This window comes from Peromyscus eremicus, chromosome 23 (assembly GCF_949786415.1).
Source record: "Peromyscus eremicus chromosome 23, PerEre_H2_v1, whole genome shotgun sequence".
NCBI lineage: Eukaryota > Metazoa > Chordata > Mammalia > Rodentia > Cricetidae > Peromyscus > Peromyscus eremicus.
In genome coordinates, this window is record NC_081438.1 from 1,353,563 (window position 1) to 1,373,934 (window position 20,372).

At 52.5% G+C, this 20,372-nt stretch overlaps 1 long non-coding RNA gene across 1 annotated transcript; it reads left to right on the top strand.

The window, feature by feature from the left end:
• Positions 1 to 1,203: 1,203 nt before the first annotated feature.
• Positions 1,204 to 11,632, top strand: LOC131898157 (uncharacterized). The gene is made up of 3 exons (XR_009375856.1): positions 1,204 to 1,878; positions 9,000 to 9,179; positions 10,628 to 11,632. It is a non-coding gene; the product is annotated as an uncharacterized LOC131898157 (long non-coding RNA).
• Positions 11,633 to 20,372: the final 8,740 nt, after the last annotated feature.

Sequence of the window (20,372 nt, forward strand, 5' to 3'; positions counted from 1 at the left end):
CACCAGGGTCACTGGGACAATGGTATCTGCTTCTGGCCACACAAAGACTTTGTTCAATTCAAGGTCATAGCTGGGGTGAGCTGGGACCAGCCCAGCCCCTCCTGGCAGTTCCTGCCTAGGAAGGAAGGGTGTGGGCAGAGGGGCTGTGGTCCTGGGATGAGGAGGTCTTAGAGGGCAGGAGGCAAGTGAGCCGCCCTGTCCTGCTGGGTATTGCCTTTTGTGAGGGATCTGTCACCCTGGTCTGAGCTTAGGGACCTGGACCCTTGTCTCCTCCCCACAAAGATGGGCCTAGCCATGGACCCATGGATCAGTCCTTAGCATTTCTCCCTCTAAGCAGTGACAGCCACCCAGTGGGTCTGCTCCTAGAGAGGAGAAATGACTTATCCAGAGTCGCACAGCTATCAAGAGACTCTATTACTCCCTCAGGCTTTGACTTGGCAGTGTGAATTGGGTGCCAACATAGAGGAATCCTTCTGAGGCGGATCCCTAGGGGAAGGCTTGGCTGTGGTCTAAACCCACCTCTGTGGCCAGTCTGTTGGGGGCTTATCCTGGCTCTGTCACATACGGTGTGACCTTGGACAAGTGAATGAACTACTCTGTGCCTGTTTCCTACATGGAGGATGCAGATTTTCACCGTGCCTGTATCCTAGGTCCTGGCGAGAATGGAATGGGCATGCAGCACTGGAAAACCCTCTGCCAGCGGTGGTCAGGGAGCGTGTAGGGCCAAAGGCTGGCTGTGGCTCTAGGGGCACCTTGGGGAGCCACCCCTTGCTCCTGTGACATGAGAAACGTTGGGGTGGCAGGTAACCCAGGAGTAGTGGTGAAGTTCTGCCCAGAGCTTGAACTAGGCGGGAGAAGGGGCCCTGTGTGCCTGGGGGACAGGGCTGGAACAGGGGAGGTAACCAATGACCACAGCCCAGTGCACAGCCTGATGGGGGCCAGAACCCTGAGAGGAAAGGCTATGTGGTGCCAGGAGTCTCCTAAGGCCTAACTCTCCAGAGTGTTGCACATTATGGCGGCCCAGTGGGAAGTAAATTTAGGACAAAACGGTGACCAGAAAATGAATTGACGCTGGTGTGATGACATATGCCCGTGACTCCAGTGCTCCGGAGGTGTGTGTGTGTGTGTGTGTGTGTGTGTGTGTGTGTGTGTAAGAGAGAGAGAGAGAGAGAGAGAGAGAGAGAGAGAGAGAGAGAGAGAACTTCTGTTTGTCCCCCTTTGTCATGGACATACCTGCTGTGTCCCTTGGCTCTTGAAACACACAAGTTTAAGGAGAAAACCGAGACTGTCAAGGCAATGATGTTCACAGGGCCCCCCATTTCCAAGGCTGGCTCTGGTCCTGCCCATTTTGTGGATGAGAAAAGTGAGTCTGGAGGATTCACATGCTGCTGGCATCGCCACTTCCAACCTAGGCCCCTATCTCCTCTCCTCTCCTGTCCACACACCTCTCCTGGACACTCATTTGTCTCCACAGAAGAGTCCAGGACTATCTGAAGGACCCCTGTGGATCTGTTAATACATGTACAAAGGGGAGGTTTATGGCCCTGGGCAAAGATGGGCCCCACCGCCTCTACCCACGTGCAGCCTGCTGAGCTGGGCTCAGTTCAGAGCCTCCACACCTCCCCCACTGGGCTCACTACCCAGCCACATCCCCTTCAATATTTGAGACTTGGAGCAGGCAGAAAAAAAAAAGTCAAACTACAGACTCCCAAGTGCTGAAGATTCTCAGCTTGCATTCTCTCCTCTCTCTGTCTCTTTGTCTCTTTCTGTCTCTCTGTCTCTGTCTCTCTTTCCTTTCTTTCTTTTTTTTCAGCCACTAAGGAGACTAATAAATGGCCGGCCACCTGACGTGATCATTAAGGGCTCCAGTGAACTGTGGTAGGTGTCCCCTCCCTCTCTGGCCAGCCTGAGGCGCCAGCCTCAGAGGATGGCAGAGATTAATAGAGTCCTTGTGGGGTCTGCCTCTGGGGAGTGGGGGCTATGAGAGGTACGCACACTCTTACAACCTCTGAGGCTGTTCGTGATAGTCAGGGGAGCTGGCATGTGGGCACCAGCAATGTCCAGGCAGACTCCTGCACACAGGACTTCCAAGAGCACCGTGGACAGGATGAGGGTGGAGATGAGGCTTGGGGTGCAGAGAGGCCCCTGGAGAGAGAGCAAGAGGTAGACTGAAGGAGAGGAGGGTGGCATAAGATTACACATGAACACGTACCTTTGAAGATTACCACACAGGTAGAGATTCAACAGCTTGGGGCAGGCAAGATGGTTCGGGGGCAGGCTGCCACCAAACCTGACAACCTCAGTTCAATTCCTGGAACCCACATAGTGGAAGGATAGAATGGACTCTCAAAAGTTCTCCTCTGAACACACACACACACACACACACACACACACACACACACACACACATCTTTAAGAAAAGAAATTGCTTTGTATCTACCTCTCACATTTTCTGAAGTACATATATGTGGCAAGAATGACTCTAAAGTTCTCTGGTTTGTCCCAGATGCTGGGCTCTGGGGGGTTGTGTGTCTCAGTTTTGATGTTTTGAACACAGACTGGGCTGGGCATCCAGTTAATGTGGACACCTGGATTCTGAACCTTTCCACAGCAAGGGTATTTTGAGTATCACTTGATGCCTCAACTGAAAAACATCACGCCACGGATCACACCATGGGTCACACTAGAAATTGCAGTAGAAAATTACTGTCACGATGGATATTCCAATGTCTGGAAAAACAACAACAGCCCAATGAGAAATACTTCTGTCCCAAGCTCATCCTGCAGCGTGTGGATTGCCGAGTGTCCTTTTGCCCATGAGCACTGTGCAGGGCCTTTCTAGGGTATAGGACATATCTACAGTGTGGTGCCAGGGTTGGCCCATTTCACAGACAACCACGTTGAGTTTCTAGAGAAGAGGCGCTCACCTGGTACCAGTTATGTTCACTAAGTATGGGCGACTTGGATAAACCCAGGGAAAACCCTGTGTGGTCAATGAAGAGACGGATATGAAGAACTCTGGGAAGGGCTGAGGGATGGGCATGTTTTGGTGACGTCCAGTCTTGGGGTGTTCATGGAGGACGATGAAGATGGATGGTTCTGAGGAAAGTGTAGTCGTTTATTTTCTGTTGCTGTTAGAAAAGCCTGGATTCTGGGTGACTGGTAAAGAAAAAGGGTGCAAGGATGTAAATCCAGGGGTCTTGCTCAGGTGAGGGTCGGCCACAGGTGTGAGCAGCACCATGGCAGGAGCATCTGTGAGCTGGGGAGGGGTCTCAGGGTAAACAAAGCTGGAGCAGAATCCAAGGCCAGGCAGGCAAGCGCTTTTACGACACACGATACCGTGAGTGAGCACTGCATCAACCCACCCGAGAGCAGAACACCCAGACCCAGTGACCTCCAGCTGGACCTGCCCCTCAGGCCCCTCCCCTTCTCTCCTCCCCCTGTTCCTCTCATTCTCTCCACATCCCTTCCTTCTTCCCATCCCTTGCCTTCTTTCCACACCCCATCCCTCCCATTCTTTCTTTGTGGAGACAGTGTCTGTCTGCATATATAGCCCAGATGGTCCCAGAACTCACTGTGTGGTCCAGGCTTCCAAAGTGTGATCCTCCTGCCTCAGCCTCCCAAGTGCTGGGGTAACAGATGAGTTCCATTACACTGGTGTCGGCCACTCCTCCGTACTACGCCGTGGGCACCGAGTACCAACACACAAATCCTTAAAGTCAAACTACAGCAGTTGGTGACAGCCACACTCACAGTCCAGGCTCAGGCTTTGACCACCAGGCAGTGGCCACAGACTCAGTTCTGGGAGGACCCAGGCCACCCACTCTGGGAGGACCTGAGCTACCCACTCTGCACTCAGCTGGATGCTCAACACCCACACAGCACTGGTTCCTATGAGCAGCTAGCCCCAGCCCTAAGCCCTGACCCTAAAGAGGTGTTGGGGTTAGGGTTAGGGTTAGAGTTCTATCCACAGAGGATAGGACCAACTCTGCCGGGCCTTGCATGCCTGCCCTGTGTCATGTCACATGGTGGTTTATGTTTCCACGGGACACAAGTTTTCCTTTCTCATAGTACTCCTGGGAGCAAGCTGCTGGGTCAGATGGCCGCTCTATGACTGTTGAGATACCGGACTGTTTTCTAAAGGGTACTTTGGTTTGTTTTCTGGAGGTTGAACTCACGCACACAGTGGGCAAGTGCTCTTCCACGGAGCTAGAGCCACACCTTTTGAAACTTTCATTTAGAGATAAAGTAGCCCAGGCTGGTTTCAAACTCACAGTCCTCCTTCCTCAGCCTCTAGTGTGCTGTGGTGAAAGGTGTGTACGCCTCCGTGCCTGATTGGAATTAATCTTTGATTTTGTTTCCGTGTTTTTGAGACAGGGTCTCACGTATCCTAGCAGCCTTCAGTAGCCAAGGGTAACCCTCAAGTCCTGATCCTCCGGCCTCCATATCCTGGGTGCTGATATCGCCATACCAGTGTGTCGGCACACCAGTTTGTGTGGTGCTGGGGCATAGATCCAGGGCTCCATGCATGCTAGGTGAGCACTTTACCAACTCAGCCCCCTGAGTGGCCCCAGAGGTTCATCAGCCTAGGCCCCCAAGCATCGCTTAAGATTACACCTCTGCTATCACAATGGAAATTTAACCTGAAAGTGAGTTTAGGGAGAGTATCCACATTTCAGCACACAAGGACACCAGTGCCCGCAAAGCTGTGCAAGGCTTCTCATCTGAGAGACAGAAAGATGTTTCCCTGGAAAGTGCTGGATGCTGGCTGGGTCCACAGCAAGCCTCATGTTTGAGCCTGTGTGTCTTTCTTCCGTCTTCCCAGCCAGGGCCACCAAACCTCACATGCAAATCATATGCAAATCGCTCCCTCCCATCGGCCCTTAGCACCCAGAGGAGTAGGAAATATTCCTGGCTGGGTCCTTCCCTTCATTAATTACTGAGCCTTAGTACATTACTGATGGGTAATTAAAAGTGAGCTATTAATACTACATTTAATATTTAAGTGCAGCGAAGGGGAGAGAAATGTATGAAGTCAGGAGTTCTAGCCGACAAGATGCTATGCTCCAGACCATTGTCATAGAATATATCGGCCTGAGAACTTCATTTCGTGGTGGGATTCCAGGGAGACCTCAAACCCCAGGAAGACCCTGGGGAGGCACTAATTATATTGGAGTTGGAGTAGGTCCTGAGCCCCATGGGGCTGCTGTCCTTCATTGGTGGAACTGATGGTGCAGAGGTTGTTCTGAGGCAGACACAAGGGAGGCAGAGATAAGAACATCTCTCCACATCAGAAGCAGTAGGGATGAGAGTATATCTACCCACGCCAGGGGCCGTAGCAGTGTGGCTTCTGGATCCTGATCCTCCTTGATTTTCTCCTCACTTTCAAAATCAGGCTTCCTATATCTCAGCCTCCTGATCTCCTAGGAGTCCCCCCTAGAAAGCCATGCCTTGGGGCTTTGTGTTCCAAAGCTGTAAAATGGCCCCGGATAATCTCTATGGGCCAGCTCTATTCTTGTTTTGCTCTTGTGCATGTGATGCCTACAGGGCATTTAAACGCCGGCAACTGGTAGCTCCAGAGGCCATGTGCAATAGGTGGGTAACCAACATGGGCCACATCCCAGGGATGCTGATGCCACGAGGTAATACTGGCCAACACACCAGCCAAGAAGGGCTAAATTGCCCCGAGGCCACTGAGAATTAATGCGGGATGGGATTAAGCACATCTGGAGGGCTTTGTGTGACTCCAGGGACCTGTATCTTGGCTCTGCTCCAGGTAAATGGGATCTGCAGTTGTTAGTAGGTTCTGTTCAAGAAGCTGCATTTTCTACGAGTGGGTCAAATTGAGGTCAATGGAGGGGGTTCTCTAGTGGAGGTCAATGGAGGGGGTTCTCCAGTGGAGGTCAGGAGGGAGGTTCTCAATTGAAAGTCAATGGAGGGGGATTCTTATGTAGAGGTCAATGAAGGGAGGGTCTTAAGTGGAGGTCAATGGAAGGGGTTCTAAAGCAGTCAGTGGAAGAGAGTTCTCAAGTGGGGGTCAATGGAGGGGAGTACTCAGGTGGAGGTCAATGGAGGGGGGTTCTCAGGTGGGGTCAATGGAGAGGACTTCTCAAGTGGAGGTTAATGGAGGGGAGTACTCAGGTGGAGGTCAATGGAGGGGGGTTCTCAGGTGGGGTCAATGGAGAGGACTTCTCAAGTGGAGGTTAATGGAGAGGGATTCTCAGTGGAAGTAAATAGAGGGAGTTCTCACATGGAGGTCAATGGAAGGGGTTTTCATGTGGAGGTCAACGGAGGGGGATTATTAGGTGGAAGTCAGTGGAGGAGTTTTCTCATTGGAGGTCACTGGAAGGGGTGCTCAAGTGGAGGTCGATTGAAGGGGTTCTCATGTGGTAGTCAATGAAGCAGGCTCTCACATGGAGGCCAATGGAGGGGGTTCTCATGTGGAGGTCTATGGATGGGGGTTCTTGTGAGGAGGTCAATTCAGGGGGCTTCTCAACTGGAGGTCATTGTAGGGGTGGTTCTCATGTGGAGGTCATGGAGCAGGGTTCTCAATTGAAGTTCACTAGAGGGGCTACTCAGGTTGAGATCAATGAAGGGAGTTCTCATGTGGACGTCAATGGAGGGAGGCTCTCAAGTGGAGGTCAATATAGGGGGGTTCTCAAGTAGAGGTCAATGGAGGGGGTTCCAATGTACAGGTTAATGGAGGGAGGATCTCAATTGGAGGTCAGTGGAGGTAGGTTCTCTAGTGGAGGTCAATGGAGGGAGGTTCTCTAGTGGAGGTCAATAAGGGGGTTCTCTAGTGGAGGTCAATGGAGAGGAGTCTCTAGAGAAGGTCATTGGAGGGGGGTCTCTAGTGGAGGTCATTGGATGGAGGTTCTCAATTGGAGGTCAATGGAGGGGGTTCTCAATTGGAGGTCAATGGAGGGAGGTTCTCCAGTTGAGGTCATTGGAGGGGGTTCTCTAGTGGAGTTCAATGGAGGGGGTTCTCTAGTGGAGGTCATTGGAGGGAGTTGGGCTGTGGGCAGTAATGAAAGCTGAAAGAAGGCCTACTCTCTGCCAGGTTTTTTATGGACATGTCTACACAGCATTAATAACCTAACTGTCATACTTAGCCTGCATGACACAAGATTCCTCAGTTCTGTAGGAAAACCTTTCCAGGGCCACTTAGCACAGTTTGGCCTTATAAGGCGTCTGCCCCTCTTAACCTGTGTTGTGTCTTGCCAGGTTCCAGTAGGAGCCAGGTGGATGGTCTTGGGAGGCAGAAGGTCTGAGTGTTTTGTGTGTAACTTTGGGAATGCCAACCCCTGTCTTATGCAGACTGCTCCTTTTGGGAGTGAGGATAAAGGAAGTAGAGTCAACCCTCTCAGCTGAGCTCACAGTAGTTGCTCAACACAACTTATCGTTGGTAGTTATCTAAGGCCCATTTCACAGAAGCAAAAACTGAGGTTTACAGAAGAAAAGTGAATCTCAGATCCTTTTAGCGACTCCCCTCCCTGGACAATACTGGGGAGTTGTTGGTCTTTTGTTTGACTAGACCCCAGAGGGTGGCACTATGTTGGGAGGCTGTGGAAACATTAGGACCTCTCTGGAAGAGGTAGGTAACTGGGGTGGGAGTGTGGTGTTTCCTTGGGGCTGGGTAATCCCTGGCCACTTCTCTCTCTGCTTCCTGGCAGACATGCCCCCCTCCCTCCAACATACACACCATGGTTGACTGAATTCTCAAGTTAAAAAACAATTTCCCCTCCCTGAGATTGTGTAGGTAATACAGACACAGCAAAGGAGCAGCAGCCAAGATCCTAGGTATACCAGATGGCTCTGGATCTCCAATCTGTTGATGCTGTTCATCATCCACAGGATTTGTAGATGGGGACCCTGCAGGATCTTTCCAGCAGGGGAAAGCCAGGAATGACTGGGTCCAAGTCTCACACAGCTCTGATATGACAGCCTGAACGGTGTCTAAGGTGGGAGTATTGATTAGGGTTATTAATGTCATGAACACACAGAGAGGCAAAAGCATGCCAGGGCTCGTAGGAGAGTTCGGGCCCCTAATACTGAGAACAGACAGAAAGGAATTGGGGATACACACGACAGAAATGGGGTCTGTTTATATACTTTTCTGAGGATGGGGAGATTTCATGGCATAAGCCACCAGGCAGGCTCTCTGATTCCCAGGCAGGAGGCAGGGAAGGGTTGGGGAGCAGGGTGTGTGGTGCCAATGTCCCTCTGATGTAAATTCACGTCCCCAGGTGAGAGATCCTGGTACCTGGGACTCTGTTAGCTTGAGTTTCACACGGTGTCTCGGTAGGCGCCTGTCAGCATCTGTGTAGGAAGAGGGGCTGCCGCAGATGTGGCCTTAGTAATGGTTACTGTGGCTGTGATGAACACCGTGACCAAACAACTTGGGAAGGAAAGGGTTTACTTGGCTTACGCTTCCACATCTTAGTCCATCACAGAAGGAAGTCAGGACAGGAACTCAAAACAGGGCAGGAGCCTGAAGGGAAGAGAGAGGGGTGCCGCTTACTGACTTACTCCTCATGGCTTGCTCAGCCTGCTTTCTTATAGAACCCAGGACCTCCAGGCCAGGGATGGCACCACCCACCCTGGGCTGGACTCCCCCCTCTCAACTACTAATTAAGAAAATGCCCTACAGGCTTGCCTACAGCCTGATCTTATGGAGGTGTTTTCTTAATTGAGGCTCCCTCCTCTCAGATAACTTTAGTTCCTGTTAAGTTGACATAGAACTATCCAGCACATGGCCTGAGCAGCAAGCAGCCGGGCCCTGGTGTTACATTCTTGTGCAGCCTATGTGGAGACAGTGTGGCCTCTGTGGGGTGGTAACTGCATCTTATGCCAGGGTTACACACCTGCTGTGGTGATCATTGTCAGGTGCCAATTCAACAGAATCTAGAATCACCTAGGAGATGGGCCTCTGGCATGCCCGTGGGGATAATCTCCCCCCTCTCCCCACCATGGGGATAATCTTGATTACATTAATTCAGGTGGGAAGACCCGCCCACTGTGGGTGGCTGACATTCCCTGACTGGGGACGTGGACTGTAGAAATGAAGAGAGGGAATTGAGCACCAACATTCTTCTCTCTCTGTTCCGGAGCGTGGATATCATGTGACCAGCCGCCTCCTGTTCCAGCCACCATGCCTTCCTTGCTATCCCTCTGGAACTGTGAGTTGAAATACGCCCTCTTTCCTTTACGTTGCGTTTGTCAGGCATTTTACTATAGCAATGAGAAAGTATCCGTTGTATCCGTGAGATCTGCTTTCCTCTAAGCCTTGGGTGTGTCGGGTCATAACCTTAGCCCATCGATGGGAAAGCCCAGCTTATGTGCTTAGGTTCTTTACATTGGGTGCAGAGGAAGCTGGTGTACCTCTCTTGTCTCTGCTGAACTAGCAGACAGGTCCTTGGAATTGGTATTGTCTGTCTCATTTTCAAGTATGGGGACTGGGCCTAAGTCAGAGAGTGCTTGCCCTTGTGGGTAATATCATCCTGGGCTGGTGGTCCTGTGTTCTATCATAAAGTAGGATGCACCAGCCATGAGGAGCAAGCCAGTGAGCAGCACTTCTCCGTGGCTTCTACATCAGCTGAAGTTATCAGAGAGGGGGGAACCTCAATTGAGAAAACGCCTTCATAAGGTACAGCTTTAAGGCATTTTCTTAATTAGTGATTGATGGGGGAAGAACCCAGCTACTGTAGGTGGGGCCATCTCTGAGCTGGTGGTCCTGGGTTCTATAAGAAAGCAGGCTGAGCAAGCCATGAGGAGTAAGCCAGCAAGCAGCACCCCTCCATGGCCTCTGCATCAGCTCCTGCCAGCAGGTTCTTCCCTCACTGCTTTTGATGATAAACAGTGATGTGGAAGCATAAGCCAAATAAATCCTTTCCTCCCCAAGGTGCTTTGGTCATGGTGTTTCATCACAGCAATAGTAACTCTTACTAAGAGAGCATCCATCCATCCATCCATCCATCCATCCATCCACCCATCCATCCTTCAGCCTCTTTCCTTATTTCCTTTTCTCTCTCATATCCTTGCCCATCCTCCACCCAGCCAGACCCTGCTAGGAGGGTCCTTGTGGCCTGACCCCCTCACTAATATTCTTCAGGCACACCATCCAGAGCACCACAAAGCTGTCTTGGATTCTCAGCCTGGGCAGGAGGAGACACCTCTGCATATTTCCTGTCTGGAGCACCTGCTCTGGGTGTCCCTCACAGTCTGCTGTCTCACTGAGCACCATCTCAAACTTCTCTCTGCATTTCATAAAACATCCAACCAGCAGCCTGTTGGCACAATGAGGCAATAAACAGAAAATTCCATTTATTTACCCAGATAGAAAGGATGAAACCCTGCAACTGCCCAGATCCTTCATACCAGCATTCAGAGAGGCTGTCCCTGGGGAGGTTATCTGCAGAGGCCAAGTACCAAGAAGAGTCCCCATAGAGGGGCTGGCAGAACCTGACAGCCTCCCACTGCCTTCCTCCACCACATCCTGCAGCCCCATGCAAATCACCAGGAGCCTCATTTGCATACGCACCAGCTCATTTCCATATCCCCCAGCTCTGGGTGGCAGGGCCCTGGGACTAGCTGACAGCAGCTTCTTTTGTTTGCTCTTGCCATCCAGGGAATTGCTCCTCAGTCCTTCGACTGGGGCTGGGGGAGGAAGAGAGAGCAGGCCAGGGAGAGCCAAGCAAAAGAAGGCGCACCCCCAGGACAAAGGAGGCAGCCGCCATCTGGGCCGCAGGAAGGGGAGAAACGCTACTGTCTGGACTTGGACACCCGGGAAACTGGTGACAGAGGGACAGAGCCCGGCAGGCTGCAGCGGGATCTCAGAAGTGTCAGCACTGGCTGCAGGCCCAGCCTCGTCATGCACTTGGCTCTGGAATCTCTGCAGGTGACAGAGACGTGTGCCTCTGTTTCCCCCTCAGGGACACGACTATTTCTCAGCAGCATCCTGAGCTTGCAGAGGAGTTCAGGGGTAGGGATGCTGCAGGCTCATGGGTGGCCCTGGCCCCCTGCTCCCTTCTTGTGTCTGTTGGGGCCCCTTCCGTGGTGACACACCTGTCAAACATGAGCAGGAGGCCTGCCTGCCACGGCCTCCTCTGTGAGGTCAGCTTGCGTCCATCTCGCCTGTCTCTGGGCCTCAGTTTCCCCCAGGTGGGAGACTCTGCCCCAGGAACTGGTTCTTTTTTGTTCATGTCTGCTTTTACTGCCCAACCCTGCTCCCTTACGGCTACACCCACTTTACAGATGAAGATGTGGAGGCCCATGCTTTGCTATCCTCGACTCCCCTGGGGGGATGTGAGCCACACCTCTGCTTACCCAGGAGCCCCTGGGCCTCCAGCACAGTTTCAGCAGGCCACATTTTGCTCAGCAGATCCCTGGTTTAATCTGGCAGGACTGGGGTTCTGTGAGCAAGACATTGAGGTGACTTGATGTGGGGAGAACATGCATGTTGGAACCTGCACCCTGTTTCAGACCCTGTGACTCCCTTTAGTCTCTGGTTATGACCCATTCAGAATTCTGTCTTGACTCTTCACTACACACCAAAGTTCTTTCCTCCTTTAGGTTTCTGGATAACAGTGTGGTGCAAGAAGTGTGTGTGTTTGTGTGTGTGTGTACACACATGTGCATGCATGTGTGTATGTGCGTGTATGTACACACATGTGTGCACATGTGTGTATGTGTGTGTGAATGTGTATGTGTGTATGTCTGTGTGTGTGTATGTGTGAGAGAATATATGTGTATGTGGTGTGTGTGTGCAGTGTTATATGTATGTGTATGCATATATATGTGTGTGAATGTGTATGTGAGTATATGTGTTTGTGTGTATGTATATATGTATGAGAGAATATGTGTGTATGTGGTGTGTGTGTGTGTGTGTGTGTATGTGTGTGTGTGTGTGTGTGCTGCAAGTGAGGTCCCTAGTCCTATGTGAGATGTTCCTGTGCAGCGACCCAGGAGACCAGAGACACCCACGAGGAGCTGCCATGCGCCTGCTCTGAACATTTTCTGTCTGTGTTCATGGGATTAATTCCTACCTCGATTATGAGTGAGTGTTTCACAGGAAGCACACTTTGCTCCTTGGCAGGAAGTGTTAGTCTTGGCCCTGTGCAGGGTTGTCTCTCTTCCTCTCCTCCTGGCCAATGAGGAACAATGGCTCCAGGTAGGAGCTAGAGAGCCCTAGGTGACAGGTCGTCTGGCCAAGCCTTGCGGTTGGTGCCAAACCCCTCCCTTGTGCATTAGAACTGTGTCCCCTGGGTGACTCAGAGGGCCTGGGCAGGAGCCTGAAGCTCTGGCTTCACCCGGGGTCCCCCTCCTCCAAGTGTTTTTCCCCTGTCCTGAGGTCTGGGTTGCAGTTTTAAATTTAGCCTCTTGTAAAGCCTTGTGTGACCCGGCCCCTGGGGGCCATGTGAGGACCTCTCAGAACCTTTCTGGGAGGGATAGAATCTGAGTGATGTGGGAGTTGGGGAGGAGTGAAGGATCCCATGTCTTCATCACTCCTCTTCTCCTTGCTGTCTCAAGCCACCTCACACCCTTACCCAGCTGGGGAGCGCTCAGAGATAAGACAGGGCACTTACCTGGAAGCTAGGACTTGTGGGTTTAACCTTAGCTTAGCCCAATTTCTTTGTGGCCTGCAGCAAGGCCCTGGCTCCAGGGGCTCAGTTTCCCCACTTTCATAGTGGGTCTTTCAGTTCATTTCCTAATGTCCTTGAGGTGTGTGAAGATTAGCTGGCTGGATGGGACCTGCGATCTGCGGGTAAGGTAGGCCTTTCTTGCACTTCCCAGAAGCCCTGGCTCTCAGACTTTGTTCCTCTGTCAGTCAGGAGACCCTTGGAGCCAGCAGGCACATAGAAGAATTCAAGCATGACCCCTTCCTGGGCCATCATTTTTGGAATGCAGCCCACCCAAGGTCAAGCAGGCAGGGAGGGCCAGCTGCTGGCTGCACTCTCTGCTGCGAGGTCGTGGACCCGGGTTGCCATTGGACAAACCCTGTATGTGCTTGTCCAGACACAGGAGTGAGGGATTAGCACCACCCTAACACATGACCACTGGAGGAGACTGCCTACTCCCTGGGGGGGGGGGGCAGGCTTGGCTGCCATTGGGCCAGCTAGCTCTGGGGAGGGACAGGAGAACCCGACACCTTCAGACACTTGGTCTTGTCACTCTTGGGGGGATTTGGTGAGCTGTGGGTAGCTTGGTTGGGTACATGTTGTGCTGATGTCTGGGACGCAGAGGACTTGGTACATTGTCTCTAGATTTGGCATGATGGGAAGGCAGAGGGCACAGTGACATTCTGTGAATATCTTCCTGTGAATAAACAAAGGGGCCCTTAACTTTCCCATTAAAAATGGCAGCCAGTCTTACACAGATCGACGTACGTTCTGTCCTTGATATTAAACCTGAACCGGGAACTCCATCGGCTCATCCGTTCTTACAACAGTCCTACTGCCAAAACTCAAGCCCATCTCCAAAATGCATCCTGACTCCACTGGGTCCCCAAGTGAATGCCGCCTTCACCTTTCCCCCCAGGAGAGCTTGGCAGAGCTCAAGGAGCCATGCTGGTTCTCAGTAATTGAACCCTACCTGTAGTGTCCCACTCTGGTCTGCTCACGAGGCCGTGGTCTTGTTCCTTCTCCATGGACAACCCTTGGGCAGCCCTCTTTGCTCTGGGCCTGGACCTGACCTGTTTGTGTTCCAAACTGCCTCACTAGTCTCTGTATCTTCTAGTCCCTGGTCAGTCCTCACCATGAATTCCTGAATTAGAAAGCCTGTTGGTCTGGATCCTGGTGCAGATGCTGGAGGATAGCTGGAATGATCTGAGACAAGAGAAGAGGCCCTTCAACCAGCATGGACTGTGTCGTCCATTAAACTGCCCTTCTCTTCCACTCAAACATCTGTCGACCCATCTCTCCATCTATCCATATATCCACCAATCGTCTGTTCATCAGTGCTCCCTGACACATATCCATCACCCATTCACTCATCCATCAGTGTTTTCATAGGTGTATGTACTCATCTATCCACCATTCATCCACCCATATGTCCATCCATTTGCTGTCTTTCTATCTATCCACTCACCATCCATCAGTTCAATCATACATCCACCATTCTTCCCAGGTATCTATATATTTATCCACCCACCTGCCTATCCACTCATCTATTAACTTACTCATTCATCTGCCCGTCATCCATCCATCTGTTCATCCAGCTACTCACTTATTCATACACTCACTTAATAATCCATTCATCAGTCCTTACATTCATCTATTTATCCACCCACCCATCCATTCATCCACACAATTTTCCTTCTGTTTATCCATTCAACTATCCATCTACCCACCCACCCAGCTATCCATCCATCCATCCATCCATCCATCCATCCATCCATCCATCCTTCTATTCACCCATCTATCCATCTATCTGCCACATCATAGTTACATGCATGCACCTGTCCACCTATCCATCCAAGGGGGCACAGGGCAGACTGTCCCTGGTCCTGGGGCGGGATAGAGAAGGAGCTCCTGAGGACCAGCTTGTGTGTAGATGGGATGCCCCTCCTTTTCTCTGTATCTCCCTTCTCCCCCTCCTCCCTTCCTCTCTCCTCTACCCCCTCTCCTCTCCCTTCTTCTCTCCTTCCCATTTCTCTATCGTCTCCATGTCTCTTCTTTCTTTTCCCTCCAATTCTGCCCCTTCACGTCTCATCTTAGTTTTTTTCTTTCTCCCTTCTTTGCCCTCTCTGTTTCTCTGGTGTCCTCTTTTCTCTTCTTCCTCCTCCTCCTTTTCCTCCTCCTCATCTCCTCTTCCTCCTCTTTCCCATCCTCCTCTTCCTCTCCATCCTGCCTCTCCCTCTCCCTCTCGGGGGCTCACTGGGCTCACTCAGCATCAGGCTGAAGCTCTACCCCTGCAGGCTTGCTCCTGGCTACTCCCAGGGCCTTTGCAAGAGTAGCAGTCTTCAAGTATTCGCAGGGTCCAGCTGGCCCCTGAGCTAGAGCACCCGTGATGTCAGAAGCATGATGTTAGGGCCCGAGACAGAGGTACCTCATGTGGAGTCAGCATTCCTGGCCCAGACTGGAATAGTGGGAGTACTTGAGGCTAGCTTTCCAAGTTGTCCCTACACGGACTTTTCCTTGCTGCCTCCTTCACCCAACAGGTTCTTTGTTGAACTTGGAACCCCGAAGATCTGTGAGCTGTACAAGAAGAACCTACTGCACCTTGTAGGCAGATTTTTCTGTCCCACTAGCCAACTCCCAAATAACCACACAGAGACTTATTATTAATTATAAATGCTTGGCTTATAGCTCAGGCTTGTTACTAACTAGCTCTTACAACTTAAATTAACCCATATTTCTTATCTACACTGTACCACATAGCAGTATCTTTTTTTAAAGCATGGAATGTTCACCTCCTGTTTCCCCTGTATCTGGCTAGTGACTCCACCCTCCTTCTTCCCATGCTCTCTTTTTGTTCACAAATCCTGCCTAACCTCTACTTGTCTAGCTATTGGCCATTTAGCCCTTTATTAAACCATTCTGAGTGACAAATCTTTACAGTGTACAAAAAGATGGTTCCACAGCAGCACCTTGTTCCCTCTGTGGAAGCCTGATGTACAGGTGGAGCTGCTGTGGCAGGTCCCAGGCCAGTGACAGGAGCCTCATAGTTTCAAGTGCTGACACATTAAGCAAATACATGTGAAAGAGAAACTTTCTGTTGGGAGAGCCAGAGGACACTGACAGGAGGGCACTATGCCTTTTGGGGAACCTGAGGCCTGTACCCCAACCTACCTCCCTTGAGAAGGGGAGAAGGAAGTGTCAGGGCTGCTAAAGATGTGGCCTAATGAGGAGGATGACAAGACCTCATTTGGTGCCGCCTCCATGGCACCTGCCTGCTGGCTGACCCCAGCCATCTCTCTGAGCCTTTTGTTAGCTCTCCCTTATTGGGTGGCCAGTCACCTGGTTTCTCTGAGCCTTAGTTTCTGCCTTTGAAAACAGGGACAATGAAAGTGTGGGCTGGGCCTTCTGATGCAGATGTCCAATGTGAGCTGAAGTCAGCAGAGCCGGCCCCTCCACCCTGATGTCCTGGTCCTCAGCCGCTGTCCAGGCTGTGAAGGGAAGTGTCCCCAGGCTCAGCCCCTCCCTGGCCATGTCTCAGGCCTCTTGGTTTTTTCTGCATGTACTTAGTTGCCTGCTGGTGGGAACCCTAACTGAACCCCTGGGGGCATTTGGGGTGCTGCCTGCCTTCTGCTAGTCTGGCTCTTGCCCACTCCCCACCCAAGCATTCGATGCCCACTGGGGCTTAGTGGCCTTCATTCCTTGACTGTCTTGCAGGGAAGTCAGCCTGGGGCTCAACTCACCTCTTCCAGCCCACTCCAGGGAGGCTGTAGCCACCCAGGGCAGTACTCTCTAGAGACCAGATTCCTAAAGGATGTTTGGATTGACCTAGAAGAGCCACATGTGGCCTGTTCACTCATTCATCCATTGATTTATTACCTCATCTGCCCATTCATTCACTCACTCACTCACTCACTCACTCATTCATCCAAGTGCTCAGTCATCATTTGCTCATTCATTCACTAATTTGTACCTTTAGTCATTCACAAATCCATTAATTCAGTCATTCACTCACTCATCCATCCATTCATTCATTCATCCATGAGCTAGTTCATTTACTCATTCATTAACTCATTCACTCATGCATTCATTCATTTATTCACCCACTAGCCAGTTCAATTACTCATTCATTCATTCACCTCCTCACCTATCCATTCATTTGGTCAGATATAAATTCACTGGTTTGTTCACACACTGGCCCATTCATTTATTCATTCACACTCTTGGTTGTTCATTCACAGGGACTGAACCTACCCGAGCAACATAGGCTCCTGTTCTCTTGGAGCTCAGGTCTTCTGGGGGCCCATGCTGGGCATTCAGGAAGGCTGTAGGAGCGATTGATTATAAGACCATCGGAGGAGTGATATTAAAAAGGGATACCCAAGATTGATGATTGAGTTGGAGGAGGAGAGGAAGTGTCATGATAGAGGAGGACAGCATGTTCAAAACCCGTGGTGGAGGCCCTGGATGGAGGGCACAGCTGGAGCAGTGGGGCCTGGGGTCGGTGGGGGACCATGTGGGTGACGGTGGGCACAGAAGAGGACTCAGGCAGCAGGGTATGGGCCCTAGGAGGAGGGCTCAGAGCGGCCTGGGAGGTGATAGGCGACACAGAGCTGGGATACAGTGAGTGTCACTGCCAGAGGCATGCGGCACTGGTGAGGCCACGGTGGGCAAGAGGCACCGCTGTGCCAGGCCCGGTCTCTCCTCACCCCCGTCTCTCTGGGTTCTCTGACGCAGAGGGAGAAACTGGTTTTGACAGCAGCCAGGTGCCTCCTGTGCCTGGGTGGCCGTGCTCAGACCTTCCACCTTCCCCGGGGACACAGGGTTCCTTCCTGCTCCACAGAGTGGGCCTGTGGAGTCCAGGAGACCTGGCCAGGGTGGTGGAGACACAGAGGCCGAGAGTGGGAGCCCGTGACCCTCTACCTCAGTCTCAACCTTCGCTGTTACCGAGGCCTGTGGACACTTCGCACTGCTGGCCCCTCGGTCTTGGGGATCTTTCCTCCTCGTCCTCCCTCCAGGGCTATCAGCACAGCTTTGTGAGAACCTACTACATCCCAGGCCCCAAGGAGCTGACACAGAGCTACAGACAAAACCCCACACTTAACCTCGGGACTGGTCTCCCAGCAAAGGCAGATGAGCCACAAGGGGCGAGCATGGGGCGAGCACGGGGCAGCGCTGGGCATGCGAGGACCACAATAGGAATAAACGGAAGGTGAGCAATGGTGCTGGCAGCCACTAGGCCGCCCTACCCGTTCTGCCTTGGTTCCGCCCTTCCCAAATCGCCATCTCCTCCGCGCATGTGCTCAGGAAATGGGGCGTGGCTAGACCTGTTTCAGCGTGTTCTGTAGGCATGCCCCTCCCACGGACATGTCCTGTGGGCATGTTTTTGGCTCCGAGTCTTATTTTGAGCCTGATCCTTGTTGATACGTGATGCTCCAGTTGATACACGGTCATGGCGACGGGCTATTCCGCAGCACGGATGTGTCACTACGCATTGGGGCATCTTCCCGGTGACGGGTGTGTAGCCGGGCCTTTTCCCTTTACCACCCAGGCTGTAGGAACTCCTGGACCAGTTGACGCCCCTGGCTTCTGTGCTTCCCAAAGAAAAGCACCTGCTGACAGGAAGCCAGTAACATCTGCCAAACGGCTCCACATGGCCCACGGTGAGGATGGTGACAAGCAGGTCCGGGCCTTCCTCCTTCACTCAGAAGCACTCCAGGTTCACAGCGCAGGCCTTCTTTCCCTCTAAGAGACATATCTTGGTATTGCTCTCCTGTCTCAGTCTCTGGCCTGGAGACCAGAGAGGCCAAGAACCGGAGCAAGAGCTCAGGCTCACGGCCACTGTCCCTTTGCCTCACTGCTCCGCTATAGGCAGGGTGACTTCCACTGCATGCATGCCTGAGATAATGCTCTCAGTGTGGTCCTGTCTCTGAGCGCTCACTCCAGCTGTTCCCTCTGCCCAGAATGCTTTTCTCACATCTGACCCTATCTTGGTCTCACAAAGAAAGGCCGGCGCTGCTTTTACGGGCTAGGAGGAGCACATACATAGCTCAGAGACGTTTGGTAACTTGTCTGGGAAACACAGCAAAAGTGAGCAGAGGCAGGTTGAAACCAGCACTCCCCTGAGTTCATCTCCGAGGTGCACCAATTACACCAGCATCACCTGATCCACAAAGGCTTGGAGTGTGTGCGTGTGTGTGCGCGCGCGCGTGTGCGTGCGTGTGTGTACGTGTGTGTGTGCGTGCGTGCGTGTGTGTGCGTGTGCGTGCGTGCGCGTGCGTGTGTGTGCGCGTGTGTGCGTGTGTGTGTGCGTGTGTGCGTGTGTGCGTGTGTCGGGGCAGGAACTGAAGCGTGCCCAGGGTCACCCAGCGAGTCATCAGCAGACCAAGCTTCCACCTCCCGGACTCCTGGACTCAGCTCTCCGGCATGGGGAGGGTGGCCGTTGTGGCTGTCTCATTTCTCTCGGTGTTTGGGATGCAGCCGGAGAGGAACAGAAGCCGGGACCAGAGGCCTGCTCGTCACCGCTCGGGGAGGATCTGCTATTCAGGTCACTGGTTGGGGCCACCAGGCAGGGAAGGAGGAGGGTCAGCTGGCTGGACCATAGGGGGGCTGCAAGGCCCCAGGAGCTGTCACCGCTGACTGATGGATAGGGACAGCTTCCAGTCACCGGCCGTCCCGCCACGAGCCCCGTGGCCATCTCTGTGGCCGCCCACTCTGGCCTCCAGCCCAGAGCTTTGCTTTGAATGTCCACAAGGCCTTTGTTCCTGATATGGAGCTGGGCCGGAGGGGCTGAGGGGCCCCTTTCAGGGGAAGGAGCTGCCAGTGGTGGCTTCCCCTGCCTGCGACCCCCACTGTGTCCATCTAATTACCTGCAGGCAGGAGGGGCCAGCTGAGACAAGGGATCTGAGAAAGGGGGGAGACGGGGGGGGGGGGGGGAGGAGATGGGGCAGCTAACCATCAAATTCCACTAAGCAGACACTGGCGAAGATGCTTTTTTCAGATCATGGTGATCAAGGCCCAGAGAGGGCAACAGTCTCGACAGAGGTCACACAGCAAGTTAGAGGCAGGGTTTGGGCTGAGTCCAAGGAAGTCGGGATGCCCCGGGTGTACTGAGCACCTGTTGGGCACCTTGCTGATAGGTTTCTGCAGACAGACCCATTTCCGGTCCCTTTGTATCCTCAGACAGGCTAGTTCTTCGAGAGTTTCAGTTTCTTTATTAACAAAGGACGTTTACTTACAGAGGACTTCTTGTACTCAGGACCCTGGGAGACATACATTGGACACAGTGCCCAGCTCCAAGGCACCCACAGGGACAGTTGAGTCAGCAGACAGCATATACGGGACGGCTGTGGTGTGGACAGAGGCAGCCGCACGCGCGGCCTCAGAGGGGACATTAGGAATTCCACTGTGAGTACGGTGCCTGTGAATTCTCTTCGGAGAGCAATGTGGGTCTAGGCAGGGGTCACATTGGAGCTGGAGAGGAATTTGAAGATGGCCTTGCTGGCCGTGGCAAGCCTGTAGAAGAGCTGAGGCAGAGGCAGTGTGTAGTGGGGTGTCTCCTGCAGTAGTCCAAGCAAGAGATGATGGGGGGTGCTCCCCACCCCTCATCCAGGCTGAGCCAGGGTTCAGGGACGGTAAAGACGCTGAGTATAGATTTATCATGTGACCTCATGGCTTCCCTCCGAAGGGGTGAGCAAGTGTAAGCAGCCGTGGCTTTACCACATTGGTCACAACATTGGAAAGATAGCCGTGACCTGG